The sequence below is a fragment of the Mus musculus genome, chromosome 18 (genome assembly GCF_000001635.26).
Source record: "Mus musculus strain C57BL/6J chromosome 18, GRCm38.p6 C57BL/6J".
Taxonomy (NCBI): Eukaryota; Metazoa; Chordata; class Mammalia; order Rodentia; family Muridae; genus Mus; species Mus musculus.
In genome coordinates, this window is record NC_000084.6 from 33,421,986 (window position 1) to 33,437,018 (window position 15,033).

Below are 15,033 nucleotides of genomic sequence, written 5' to 3' on the forward strand. Positions count from 1 at the left end.
ATGTAAGTAGAAGCAAGGAGAAGCACACCTTTAAAATTGGGAGTAACCTCATCCCATACCTGGTGAAGAGTCCTGGGGTTTGGTCAAAATAAAACAAACAAATAGGAAAAAAAAGGTCTTAGAAATCAGTGAGCAGTATAAAAAAGAAACCCAGCAGAAACATAAAGCATTGAGGTATACCATAGAATCTTCTAGCTGCCTAGTTTTCTGCTGTGGGATATTTCAATGATAATCTGTATTTTCTGTCTCTAATTTTAGTTATTTCTTCTATTTTGGGGTGCTTGCGATTCACATATAACTAGAAGGAAGTACAGAGCTGTCTTTTAAGTTTATTCAGTTTCCCCAGTGACATCATCTGGTAAGTGAGGTCAGATGCCACAGTGAGGACACTGCCAGATACAGTCAAGACACAAAGCATCTGTCAAGCAAAAATGCTTTCAGTCATACTTTTCCCCTTTCCTGTTGACAGTCATTAATCTTTCTTTATTCATTAGTTTTGTTCATCTCTAAAAAAAATGTGTACATGAATTATATAGTATGAGAATCATTTGGAATTGGGCTTTTCCCTACCCAGCCTACCCCTCTGAGGATTTAATCCAAGTTGCTGGCTACAGCAACAATGAATTCCTTCTTAGTGTCACCAAGCAAGAGTTCAAATCCATAGATTTTTTTTCCATTCTAAATATTTAAGATAGTGTGTTCTTTGTGACCAGCTTTTTAAAATTTCTTTTTTAATCTGGGTGCCTTTTATTTCCTTTTCTTATTTTGTTGTGCTGGCTAACACTTTTAGCGCTATGTTGAACAATGATGGGGAAAGCAGAATTCTTACCTTGTTCCTTGTCATAAAAGAAAATCATTTGGCCCCTTACCATCAAATTTAATGTTAGCTACAGCATTTTCATATTTTTAAAGGAAAACCTTCAGTAATTGGTTTGAATTCCTCAAATGATTTTTCTACATTTGGTGGTAATAATTCGTTTATTTCTGTGATAAGACTTAATGTCACACATCACACTAAATATCAGTATAAGTAAGTGACAGAGATATGTATACTGATTATTTTCAAAGTTTCCCTTTGACTTGTAAGAATTAGATTACTTTTGACTGCAAAGCACTCTAGGATTCTCTGCACTGACTAAGGTGTTCATGTAATTCACTTCCTGCCCCAATCGGAGTAACTTCTCTCTTGTACACCCCCTTGCCTCATCTCCATAGTAATCTACATGCTTTAATATTTATTATGGAACATTTATCTTTTCCTTCTCTGAGTGAGAACACCAGCCTGGCTCCCTCCACAGGATGCCTGACCAGGTATTCATACCCCACACTTTCTCCATCATCAGCCATTTTCTGAGCATAGAGTTACCACTGGCTTCCTGCTGTGAATAGTTGGCCCCCCTCAGAGCTTATTTCCGGTTTTTCTTTTTCTCCACATAGCATGGGAAATTCAATACCTTCACCTCCTCCTCTGCCTCCTGCCTCACCCAGAACTTTCAGAGCCTCTGCCCCATTTTTCTATGCCAGGCAAGGGTTCCTGGATTGTAGGTGTGGATGGCCAGCTCAGCTCCAGGTGTTTCCTATCAATCCTTACGGTTGCCAGCTCCACCTGCTGCTCTGTTAATGGGACTGGATGTGCACACTTGGACTGGACACCCTCCCACCACCGCGTTGGTCTGGATCCTCTTTTGACCAAAATTATTGCTGACTCCTAAAAAGGTGGTTTCTTTGGAATAACCAAAGTTTTCTCAGCTGGCTCCACTCTCGATTCCCGGGTCTGAGCTTGGACCTGTTCCCCCTGTGCAGATTTACCCAGAGTTCTGGCCTTTTTCTCCTTTCAATGCTTGAAGTGAAGCCAGATGCCTGCTTATGTGAAATTTTCTTCAGATTTTATTTTAGGAATAATGTGGCACCTGGAAAGCTCCTGGCTCATCCACTTTATCATAGTAAAAGAACAGTTAAATATTCCAGGTCACTCCATTGTAGGTCCTCATCTTGACATGCGCCAGCTCTGGATCAGAGAGTCTTCCTATCTACCCCGAGTATTCCATACACCTGTGGAAATTGTCTCTGCTTGTGCCTTCTGCCTCAATCTCTGTATGTACTTATAGGAAATGATGGTGCAGTCAAATCTTGACTCCCTACATGTCTTCCTCTCCTCATCTCCCCAGGACCCCACTTCAGGTCACAAACAATGTAGATCAAAGCCTATTTATTTATTACATCCCAATTGATGCTCCCTCACAGAATCCCTCTCCCCATCTCCTGTCCCTTTGTCTTCTTTTGACCCCAAATTTGTCCTGTCTATAAGAAATGTAGGGACAAAGATGGAGCAGAGACTGAAGAAATGGTGAACCAATAACTGGCCCAACTTGAGACCCATCCCCTGGGCAAGCACTAATCCCTGACACTATTAATGATTCTCTGTTATGTTTACAGACAGGAACCTAGCATAACTGTCCTCTGAGAGGCTCTACCCAGCAGCTGACTGATACAGATGCAGAGACCCACAGCCAAACACTGGATAGAACTCGAAGACTTTTTAAGTCTTCCCTCATCTCCCTGCAGATTCTACCTTCTCGAACATTCCAGTTATTCATCTCTGAGCCTGACACTTCTGATAATTGTGCAGATTGCCCAGCCTATACCTGTCCTCAATTATTCCAGTCTCTCTCAGGGTTCTTTTTCCTGAAAATAACAGTTGTACACACACACACACACACACACACACACACACACACACACACACACACTGATCTCGCAGAAGATGAGATTTTCACTGTCAGAGCATCTCTTCACAATATACAAGGCAGGTATAAGTCTTTCCACACAACAAATGACAAAAGCTAAGCCATACTAGGATATTGGCACATCTGGTTAAGGACAGGAACGGGGTCTGAAAGCAAGATGTAATTTGATTTACATCTGAGTCATGAGGGCAGAAAGAGAGAAACCCCTTTCTTCTTGCTAATCATTCTGTGCTCTTATAATAACTCTTGTCTTAAGTAATTAGATATGTTCTACTTGACCTTCAGCTGTGGCCCAGTTGTCATTAGGAGGATTTTCAACATGGACAGAGACACAATTAGTAGGTAGGTCTCAGGATGACTTGGAGAAATGTAGAGAGAAAAAATACCTAGGCTCTGCCCAGAGAAAGAACAAGGAGCTACCTGCTCCTGAGGGTGAAGATAACCACAGAAATTCTCCCAAGTTTTCCCAAGCAACCCTGATATGCAGCCAAGGTGGAAAGTTACTAGATGAAAATCATTCTTAGTGCCCCACTTACCCCCATATTTCTTAAGTCTGGACAACAAACAAAGCTCTGAACTCACTTTGAGTACCTTGAACTTGTCAAAGCTGTATAGTCATCTCCTGGTTTTGAATCCTAGTACTAGAACAAGTTTACAAAGGCAAGTAAGATACAAGTTGTTATACGAACATCTTCATGAGAAGCAACACTGAGGTCACCCAGAGCACATGAGCATAAGTGCTAGGTCATCAGCTGACTGTGAAGGCTGTAGCCCCAGCCTGTGATGGAGTCAGCTGTGAGATCTGATAACAGCATCTCCATCACCCCTAGCATTCTGGGTAGTGGTTATGGTATGTGACCAAACAAGACCAATTCCATCATCTCCATCCTCCTAAAAGCGAAATGTTTTGTAAAATCCACTATCGGTTTTAATTTTTTTTAACAGATTAATCAGGCTATAACAGCATATCGATGTGTTCCTTATAGGAGTCCCTAACCAGAGGTGGTTCTTCTGTCTCTAATTGCCACATGGCTCTATGTGGAGTAGAAAGAGAAGAGGACAGCTACCCAGATAGCCAGGCCAGCTGAGCCAGGCCTGGGGATCAGCATTGTGACAGATGTCTCAAACAGATGGTACCCTAGAAACATGGAAACCAGGGGAGAAATGCAAAGTATTTCTGTGCTGGGCTCCTGTCCAAATAGGATGGCATTGTGTCAGTCTGTTGAAAGCCAGGCTTATAGAGAAGGCTCTTTACTAGGCATGGGTAAAATGACACTTGATCTCTCTTACCTTTCATGTCTCTTTTCTGAAATCTCTGTAATAGCACACCATGCTTTCCTGGAAGAATTTCTGCTACATTAAAATGCACAGAGCCCCCATGAAAACCAGGGCAACTACTTGAGTCATTTTATTTCCTCACTGAGAATTTCATGCCTACATATAATGTACCTTGATAATATATACCCCCATTTCATGCTTCCAACCCCTCCTAGGCTTCCATTATTCCCTCCCAATCTTAAATGCTCCTATTTATTTCATTTTCTTTTTGTTTTTAACTTACTGAGTGCTGTATAGACATCCAACTGGTGCTGCCCATGTGAGCATGGATGCTGGACTATCCACTGGAGCATAGGCAACCTATGAGAGGCTATACCCCTCAAGAAAGCCGACTCACCTTCCTAGCAGCCACCAGCTGCCAATCACCTCTCAGTTAGGGGTGTGGCCTCATGCATCCCTCCTCCATCGATGTTGGACTATTGGCTTGCTTGATCTTGTATAGGGAACCACAACTGCTGTTGAGTTCCTGACAGCAGTGACTCTGTTCTGTCCAGAAAACACTTTACTGGCAGTCTGAGCCAACCTCTGGCTCTTAACAATTTTCTGTCCCCTCTTCCACACGGTTTCCTGAACCTCGGAGGAGAGATGTAGTGGTGAAAGATATATCCCTGTGGTTGAACACTCCATGGTCACCTGTTTTCTGTGCTTTTGGTCATCTGATTAAGTTAAAGTACTACAGACCTGGTGAAAGCATATCTAATACAAGTGATATATGGTGTCTGATTTTAATTTGTCTACTTGCCTGAGTTATGGGATGCTTAGGTAGTTGATGAGATACTGTCTATGTGACTTTCTGGAAGATATTAGCGTTTGAGGTGATGAACAGAATCAAGCAAGTGGACCCCCCGATACAAGTGCCTTCCCAACCACTGAGGGCCTGAATATAACAGGAAAGCAAAGGAAGCCGAATTTGCCTTTTCTCAACCCAGTGCCTGTTGCTGGAAGATTAGTCCATCCTAAGTCAGTGTGGTGGCTCATGCTTATACTTCCACCTCTCAGGAGGTTGAGGCAGAACTACCTTGAGTTTTTGACCAGCTTGGACAACATAGCAAAACTCACTATCAAATAAAACAATTAACAATTTGGTCTTGGCATTTCTGGTTCTCAGGAGTGCCGACAAGAACTAGAGTCTACGCCATTGATTCTCAGGCTTTCTGGTCAGGTCTCTAGGTTGACAATGACAATGGGATGTTTCATAAGTCTCAACCTTACAATGTACACACCTTCAAAACTCGATATGTATATTACCTTTTGTTTCTCTGGAGACAACCCCCAGCGTTTCTTCTTTATTCATATGGGAAATGAGAATGGATTTAGGGGACGCTATAAAGAGCGAAGTTGGATTCCTATGATGCCACCGTGGAGAAGGTAAAGAGGAGCCCTGACATTTGAGCACAGACACTCCTCCCCGCAGAGTGACATCCCTCCGCTGACACACTGCTGCTGACTTCCTGGTGTTGTGGAGGGGCCATATGCACAATGATATCAGTGACAGTGTCCTACACATTCAATGAGCAAGTGGCTATTTTCCACACTCTTCCCGGGGGCTGCTGCCACCACACTTTTTAAAAATGTCCTTCTTCCTCCAGAACTCACATACAATACCCCCTCATTATCCATGTGACAAAGCAGATCGCAGCAGTCAGTGACAAGCAAGAGTTCCAGTTACCCTTCTCCTAGAAGGCAGTGCCCTGAGCTCTCCAGGGAACATCTGCTTTTCAGAAACTAGCCATGTAATTGCAAGGAACGAGCCAGGCAGACAGACGTCCTAGAGGAAGCCGGATGACATCTCTGCCTGCCGTGTTTCTCCTCTCCCAGGTAGCCAGCAGCTTCTCAACAAAGCTCAGGGAAGGAGACGATCCCTTCATGCAGAGAAGTGACTGTCTCGCCTTATAGGCTGTCATGAGGAGTAAAGGGCACATTTGGCTGGGACTTGCCCAAGGCAAAAGATGGAGAAGAACACGTGAAGGCCAGCTCTACAGAAGGTTCTTAGGGCACAGGCACTCATCCCTCCCTCCGTTTAGTTATCCCATAGAGCGCACCCTAATGGCTTCGCCATTGATTCATTCCAGACTTCAGCCATCATTTAAAAAGAATCTGGGTTGGCCTCAGACAAGGGTTCGTATAAGAAGTTGAAAAGGATGTTAAAAGTCCCGGGGGGGGGGGGCAGAGAAACAGGTACAGAGAGACTGGTTAAAGGATCTGAGGCTTTTCATCCCTGAAGAGATAGAAAGAAAAAAGAAAGAAAGAAAGAAAGAAAGAAAGAAAGAAAGAAAGAAAGAAAGAAAGAAAGAAAGAAAGAAAGGAAGGAAGGAAGAAAGAAGGAGCAAGATGGGAAAGGTGGAAACATGGAAGGGATATAGCCCTGTCTGTGCAGCCTCTGAGCTCATCTTGGGCCAAAGTGTTGAAGAGAATTAATAGAAGCCTTGTGCTCAGAGAGACCCCAACTAATTATTAAAGCTGCTCAACTTGAAGGACTCAGCAAATGAACACACTCCTAAAATTCTCTTTCTGCAAGACTTTCACATATAGCCAAGTGAGTCTGATTGCAACAGCTAAGCACAGGCAGCCCTCTCAAGAGCTTGTTATCATTTTCTCTGGGTACTTATAACATCTTTATTACATCTCTAGTATATTCCAGAGGTCTGGAGGAATGATCACCCTCATGGCAGGAGGAAAAGTCAACGGGAGAAACTAGACGGAGCATTAATTAGGTTCCAATCCTTATTCCTGAGTCCTAAAGAAGTCAGTGCAGAAATCAGCTCGTGAATTTGGGCCAGAAAGGAGAGTTAGTTTTCCCTTTATTGTATATGTCTATTAGGCTCACCTCCGAACAGTAGATTTACAATTGAAGATAATGTACCCCACTGAGGTCCACCACCACTCCATGTGCCTTACTGCCCCATCCAGGTGGCCATAATTAAGCACTAATGAGCATACTGGATATCATTTTCCTTTCGTCATCAGAAGAGCACTAGTCCCAGGTCCCCTTGGTGTCTTTCCCCTTGCACTGCTGTTGATAGTGCCACCGCAACAGACAAGGCTTTGGGGGCAGGGAGGTATGTTTAAGCTCAATGACTAGCTACCAAGTATTTCTAGCCAAGAATAAATTCCTCGAGGCACTAGGCTGGGTGTGGTAGTACATGCCATTACTTCCAGCACTCAGAAGGCACAAGTAGGCAAATCTCTGCTTGAGGCCAGCCTGGTCCATATAATAAGTTCTAGGCCAGTTGGAGTTACATAGTCAAACAGACAGTGAGATGCTCTCTAAAAATAATAAAACAACAAATGAAATAACACAGAGCTTAGATTGTTGTATAGCCAAAAGTTTTCAAAATATGTTGCTGTTTTTACATGTATGTATGATACGTGTACAGTATGCATATGCATGTGAGGGCTTGGGGAAAGGGCACCCATGTGTCATGGAAAGCATGCAGAGGTCAGGAAACAACTTTGAGTGTCGGACCGCATCTTCCACCTTGTCTGAGGATGTTCATTTGCTCACAGCTGTATATGTCAGGCTAGCTGGGTCACAAGGCTCTGGGGCTGTCCTTATCTCCCATCTTGCTATTGGCTCTTGAAGATCACAGACCTGCACAATGGCGTGTGGCATTACTTGGGTGCTGGGGATATTGATTTCTGCCCTCACACTGTCTTGGGAGCTGCTGTGGTGTTCCACTGAGCTATCTCGCCCAGCCCCAAATATTCAAATCTGAAGAAGGTACTTTGTGCAATTTTTTTGTTTGTTTGTTTTGTTTTGTTTTTGTTTTTTTGATACTGGGTTTCTCTGTGTAGCCCTGGCTGTCCTGAAACTCACTTTGTAGACCAGGCTGGCCTCGAACTCAGAAATCCGCCTGCCTCTGCCTCCCAAGTGCTGAGATTAAAGGCGTGTGCCACCATGCTCGGCTGTGCAATTTTTAGTTGGTTGGTTAAGTTTACATATTTTCAAATGCTGTAATTTAAAGAACATTATAATTGCTTCTGTTTTTAAATGGCTGTTATAATTACTTGTACAAATGTATATAATGGAATCAAAACATCATGTTATTGGGTAAGATACCATCATTCTGCTTTCAGAAACAAATACTTCTCTATCTTTCAGAAGTGAGCATTTTCTTCCCTTGTGAACTATTTTTTTTATTTTTACCCAAGACCTTTATCTTAATGTTGTACTATTTTGATCAAAAACACTCTTTTAACACCCTATTTCACTCACCTGCAATTAAAATGCACCTAAACTTTCAGTTTTATTTCCTTTGACCAGAAATATCTAAGTATTAAAAGTAATCTTTGCGAAGAGAATAATTTTTAGAAGCAGTACACTACAAATGAAAACAGGAACACCTTCCACTTAGTAAGAACAAATGCAAAATCACACCCCAGTGCAAGGATTAATGAGATGGTAAACTTTACTCTTTAGTTCACGTATCTGCCAATGAGGAATTATTTATTGCTCGCATAAAACAGATCAACATAAATTCTATTTGTTTTGTATGTGTATATAAACACACACACACACACACACACACATTATACTACAGTACCAAAATTCAGTTCTTTGAATTTCTGATGCCATGTGGCAAAATTCATGTAATAATCTGTAATCAAAAATACTTTTGCTTTTCTGTCACCTGACAAGTTGGTAATGATCTTCTGCATTTTTAAAGTACTGCACTGGAAATTCTGAGTAGCAGAGCCTTATTCTCCAGTTATTTTGAATAATTTACTTTCCCAGTTTCTGGGAAGCACACCAAGACACATTCACTCTGACTTCTCAAATGATTCTTAATTATGCTGTAACACACACATTTAGGGGCACCTTTTAAAAAAACTATCTCTTTAGAAATGGCAGGAATAAAAACCCATGTTTTTTTTTTTTCTAAAACTGATTAAACATTTGATAAAACAATGGTTTCTGATGAAATACTTCCATCTTAATTTTTGCTTTAAGTGTATTTTTCCACTTTTGAGCTGTAGATTTTACTTGATTATGGAAAATGTCTTTCAAAAATGCTCATCAATGGGGGCAACATTCACTATCAAGTGGCTAAGGTGCAAGTTCTGTCAGAGAAAAGTTGGCTTTATTTTTCTACTCAAAAAACTATTTTTATTCTACAAAACACTGTAAAATTGATCACTAAAAATACAAATCAGGGTGATACAGATAGAGCTGTTGCATATTTAAATGTGTTACAGAGCAAGATGATCAACATGCTCTGACATAAAGCAAAATTGTGCCCGGCAAGTTTATGCCAACTTGACACACAGTAGCCTCATTCAGGAAGAGGAAACCTCAACTGGGAAAATTTCAGCAGCAGATTGGCCTGTAGGCAAGCCTGTGGGACATTTTCTTGATTGATGATTGATGGGAGGGAGGAGTTCACTGAAGGAGGTGCCACCCCTGGGCTGGCTGAGTAAGCCATGGATAGCAGACCAGTAAGCAGCATCCGTCCAGACCTCTGAATTGGTTCCTCCCTCCAGCTTCTGCTCTCACTTCCTGACCTGACTTCCCTCAATGATAAGCTGATCCTAGAAAATGTTAAGTGAAATAAACCGTTTACTTCCTGATTTACATCCGGGCATGGTGTTTTATCAGAGCAAAACCCTAACAAAGACAAACGTGTTATGATTTAAATATGCAATGTCCTTTAAAGGCTTGATTTCAAAGGCCATTAAGCCTGTTGGACATGGGGCCTGGCTAGCAGAGTTTGTGCCCTGGGTTTACAGGTTAGAGCTGGACCCTGGCTTTTTGCTCCCGGCCATGTGCACCTGTCACCATGGGCTCCCACATGCCTTCTTCACTATGATAGACTGCAACTTCTCAAACCATGAGCCAGAATATGTCATCCCTCTTCTAAGTCTTTGCTTGTCAGGCTTAGGTCTTAATGGCATGAAGGTAATTAGCACTCAAGGCAGGTAACTTCTCCAGCACACTGTATGAAGTTCTTGAATGCTGTTGGCTGGTTTTGAAGAGTAATCATGGAAGAACTCATGTCAAAATCAAGAATACCACTAAGAATGAAAATGTTCTCTCGGGCTGCTAATCGGCCTCACAGCACAGAAGATTTCTTTTCCAATTAGAAAGCGATATTAAACACTTTATATGATAATATATGAGGAGAAATGATTATAATTGAATAAACATTTCATGTCTTAATTTGGGCAATGGTTTTGACAACTTTATCAAACATTATGCATCAAGTCTGAAAGAGTCCTCATGAAAGTGTCTTTATCTTTGGATTTATCCACTTGATATCTCCAGAAACATTGTAATTCCATTTAAAGTGGTCAGCAAAAGAGACCTGGTGACATCCTACTGCAGTTCCAACCACTTGGGAAGCTGAGGCAGGGTTATTGCTTGAGCTCAGGAGTTCAAGGTCAACCTAGGCCACAGAGCAAGGTCTGGTCTCAGAATGCATACATGAGTGAGTTTATAAACTAATGAACAAAACCCAGCAGAGCCAGTCTGTGATATCCTACCTGTTTCTTGTTAATTTTCTTCCTAGTCAAGTATTCAAAATCTATCTTATGTATTACTGTCTATCTATGAGCAATAGAAAATGACTGTATGCAACCCTTTGCAGAAGCCATTTTCCCCCTACTTAATGTCTCCTGCCTTTTTTCTTTTTCTTTTTCCTTTTTCTTTTTTCTTTTCTTTTTCTTTCTCTTTCTCTTTCTTTTTTTCTTTTTCTTTTCCTTTTCCTTTTCCTTTTCCTTTTCCCTTTCCTTTTTCTTTTTTGTCGTCCTGGCTGCTGCTACAGTCTCCCCACAATCTCCCCGGAAAGCAAGACAATCAGAATCACTCGGGGGCTGCGGGGGTGGGGGGGAGGAAGAAGTCTGAAGTAAATATTGTTCCTATTCACTTCATTCCATTTTCCATACTTCTAAAATCTGAAAATCCCTAAGAGCCCAAAGACCCAATTTCTTGCTCATTAACACTGTAATCATCTTTAACAGGAACAGGAGAAGGAAAGGCCGGAGCCTCTGTTCACGACTAATGAGAAGAAACCTTCTGTTCACTTCATTTGGGATTCAGTGTCAAGTTAAGGGCCATGTGTCGTATTAAGATCTGAGATAGATGAAACCTCTCTCTTTAAAAAGAAATAATGGTTTTGTTTTGTTTTGTTTTTAAGTTTATTATGAGCCCAGAGTCATTTTCTGTAGATCAATTTTAGAGAAAGAATACAGAAGAGTTTAAAACAAATTACCTTAAAGCCAGCCATAAGCCTCCATGAGAAGCTGCCACGTACCCGAGTCTGAACTTCAAGAATCTCTTCTGCTCGTACATAGCCTCACCCAAACCAATCCACCACCCTTTTCCTCCTTAAGTCATAGGATTTCAGTGCTTGGAGGGGGGTTACTGAACATTTCCAAAGAGGGCTGGGGAGACACAGATGGTCCAGCAGGCAGGCTGTGGGAGGAGCTTGTTTCCAGCCTGAAGTTAGTGCTACTGTAAGTAGTTCCACTGTCAAACACAAAGCTTTGGTAAGTTGCCTGGCCCTTTGTTAGTAAAACAGGTTCGTGGCTACTCCCTATACCCACAGGATTAGCAGTGCAAGCCACCTTTCCTGGATGAAGCAGGGAGCAAGAACAGGGGTGGTAAGGGTCATAGGAGGAAGGAGGCACCCGTCATCTGAAGATAGAGTCTGCTATTTAACTCCACTCTCCTAGTGTACAGTTTCCATTTTCCCACCCACACATTCATGTGGAGTGCTTCCATCTTTGTAAGCCCTGGTAACTAATCACCATTCTTAAAACCACACTGTAAACAAACTAAAGAGGTCAATAGGGTCTATCTGGTCCTTAGTTGTTGGTTGCCCATCTGCACCCCAATACAATATGGTAATACTTTTTTGTTTCTGGTGAGAGAACAAAGTCTTTAATCAAAAACTGAGGCTCCTGTTTGACTCCAACTAGCCTTCAGATTCATCCGGCCTTCAAATGCTCAACTTTGCCACAGCAGGTATTAACCATTAACAGGCCCATGGCTGCTCCTGGCATGATTTCCGTGAGTTTATAGTGGAGTGCAGGGTCAATCACCCATCATTTTCACCTTTATGGAAACTGAATGAGCCGTCCTCAGTAACCCCTGTGGAACACCACCGATTTTTCTCAGAACTGTAAATATCATGTATTCCAACCTCTGTTTTTACAACTGCCAGTAATTGTTGCTTGCAGGGCTAAGAGCACTTTAGTTAGTAAATGAAAGCCCTGATGCTCTGGGTTTGTTCTAGAACCTTCTTCAGAGCCATGCTCTGTGGGGCTCCGGGAACTGTGACTTAAAAGAAGCATCTGCTATTCCAGGTTTCAGTTATTCTTATAATTTATCCCTTAGCCTACAACAAACCCTGAGTTCTTTTACTAAATAGAGACTGATATATTATTTCAAAATCATGTCTCCAAATTCTTTAGTTTTCCCCACTTCAAGAACTAAAACTTGCTTTTCTACCTTGTAGAGTATGTCATAAGGCTATATTTAGTAGCTGGTTTACCTGAACAGAATATGATAGTAGTTGGTTTGGGGATTTTTGTTTGTTGGCTAGCTTGCTTTCTTTTCTAGTTCCCTTCTTGTTCTTTTCTGGTCTCACACTATAGAGGAAGGATGGCCTAGAACTCACTATGCAAAATGTGCTGGCCTCAAACTGATGGCAACCCTTTAGCCTTAGACTCCTTCGTTTCTGTGATTATAGGTGTAAGCCACCATTCCAGCACAACGGTGAGGTTTGAGACTAGATCATATGTACCTGGGCTTGTTCCTAGATATGTACACACACACACACACACACACACACACACACACACACACATATTTTAGATAAAAGCCAAGATTTGGTGGATTTGAGGCAAGCTACTCTACCAACTGAATTATATTCCCAAGCCTCTCTTGATATATTCTTTAGGAAGGCAGAAGTTATGGGGACATCTCAGTTCTGCAGAGAGACCAATGAACAGAGGGGCTGAGGTGCCCAGCCAACATCCAAGGATGTGGGCACAGCTTTCTAACCCCAGCAAGAATATCAGATGGCTCTAGGCCTGTTTGACATCTTGGCTGCAAAGGCGTATAATAACCACCAGCCGCACTACTCCAGAATTCCTGACCCATAGAACCTGTGGGATAAGAAAAAATATGTTTTCAATATGTAAAACGTGGTTTCAATCTCTTTAGGAGCAATTGATAATTAAGATGGATGGAAATAAAATAACAGAGAAATGCCACCGATTGTCCCATCTCATGATCTTTTCATAATTTAGCAAGTCTTAATTTAGTAAGGCAATAAAACAGAGTGTATCCCCCATACCCATTATGCCCCTCCAAGCAGAGTGTATCCCCCATATCCGTGATGCCCCTCCAAGCAGAGTGTATCCCCCATAGCTGTTACAATCCTCCAAGCAGAGTGTATCCCCCATAGCTGTTACACTCCTCCAAGCAGAGTGTATCCCCCATAGCTGTTACACTCCTCCAAGCAGAGTGTATCCCCCATACCCGTGATGCTCCTCCAAGCAGTGTGTATCTCCCATATCTGTAATGCCCCTCCAAGTAGAGTGTATCCCCCATAGCTGCAATGTCTCTCCAAGCAAAGGGAGGTTGTTGAGTGAGGAAAATTAGGATTCCTCATAAGTAAAAAGATAATCAAATAATAGGAGACCTTCCCATGTATTCAGAGGCATTAATCTCTGGGTGTGTATACAGGTGCCAGTATCTCACCTGGAATGTGCATTAATTTTGAATTAAACTCAACATCCTCCCAATTTATAAGATACCTCTTGACATGCACAATTAGGAATGAGGATCTTCCAGAAAGCAAGAAAGCATCTTCTGTCCCCCATATTGAGGAGGACACACTCCCAGAGTGTGGCTGGTAAGCTTCTCTGTTCTACCCCACCCCTAACTCACTCTCTCTCTCTCTCTCTCTCTCTCTCTCTCTCTCTCTCTGGCTTTTATTTCAGAATTATGTTCTTTACCCTCTGGTGAGGTGTCTCAGTGTTTATACTCCACCAGCTGATTTTGAAACTCTTGCATAAGTCAAGGTGACGTTTCAGTCCCACGATGGCTGAATGAGGAATGCAGCAGGAGTTTCTCAACAGTCAAGACGTCAGTCAAACATTCAATGCCGAGGCCGCAGCTGGAGAGCCATGCCCACGCCCTTGGCTGTTGGCTGAGAACCTCAGATCCTCTAGTCATAGGTCTCTGTTCAGAACTGAGATGTACTCACACACCTGCCCTTCCTAAAGAATATATCAAAGAGGGTTTGACCATAAAATTCAGTTATAGAGTAGCTCGCCTTGCATGTGTCAATCATAGATTCTATCTACAGCAGCGCATGGGTCTATCTACATGGAGCATGGGTCCCCAAATTCCAGTTTTCAGAGTCACTTGAGACTTCCAAAAGGCTTTGATGATGGCAATTCATCACCCACAGGGGTCTGGGTGACTGCATGCCTGCACACCAATGGCTTCAACGCCTATCTCAGAATTGGATCCTCTTACAAATGTGAGTCTTTTGTCTGTGTGGAGGTGCCAACCTTTCCCAGAGTGGGTCTTGCTGGTAAGGGAGTGTGAGAACATGCATCTTGAGGTATGTGAGAATGTGCGTCTTGCGGTGTATGAGAACGTGCGTCTCGAGGTGTGTGGGAATGTGCGTCTCGAGGTGAGTGGGAACGTGCGTCTCGAGGTGAGTGGGAATGCCCTAAGGAGAAGTGGAGGATTTGCATTTACCTCTCCTTTGTGACCAGGGCAATGCTGTTAACACCATCTTAATGAGCCCCTACCTCTCCCTTAATCTCTTAAAGCCCTCAAGAGAGAAAATTTTCAAAAGGCAAATCTGCTTCACCCTTCTGACACTTGGCCTGTCTGACCTGAGGGATCCTGGGAACACAAAACGTGGTATGAATCGACAGAGGTGTTAAAAAAGACCGACCGACCCTACAATAATGAGCCAAAGCACAG